Below are 399 nucleotides of genomic sequence, written 5' to 3'. Positions count from 1 at the left end.
GACCCTGATCGTCCTTTCAGCGTCGTCTGTGACGCTTCGGACTTTGCCATTGGCTGTGTACTGTACTGGGACGCCGAGGGGCGAGGTTGGGTGATTGCGTTCGAATCTCGACAGCTCAAATCTGCAAAGAAGAACTACCCGGTCCATAACAAAGGGCTACTTGCGATGAAATATGCACTTGTCAAGTTCAGGGTCCACGTGCTCGGCTCCAAGCCGTTTGTGATCTACACATATCATGCGTCACTACGCACTGCGACTCAGTTGCCCACCTCTCGCAGAGGATGGCTAGATGTCTATCCTACTTTGCGGAATATAACTTAGAGGTGAAGTATAAGCCGGGAAAGCAGAATGCTCGATGACGCGGGACGTCCTGATCTTTCCGATTATAAGCGTCCGCGA

Source organism: Plasmopara halstedii, assembly GCF_900000015.1.
Source record: "Plasmopara halstedii genome assembly, contig: Scaffold_525, whole genome shotgun sequence".
NCBI classification, from domain to species: Eukaryota; Oomycota; class Peronosporomycetes; order Peronosporales; family Peronosporaceae; genus Plasmopara; species Plasmopara halstedii.
The sequence above is the reverse complement of the archived record's forward strand: the minus strand, read 5'-3'. Positions refer to the sequence as shown.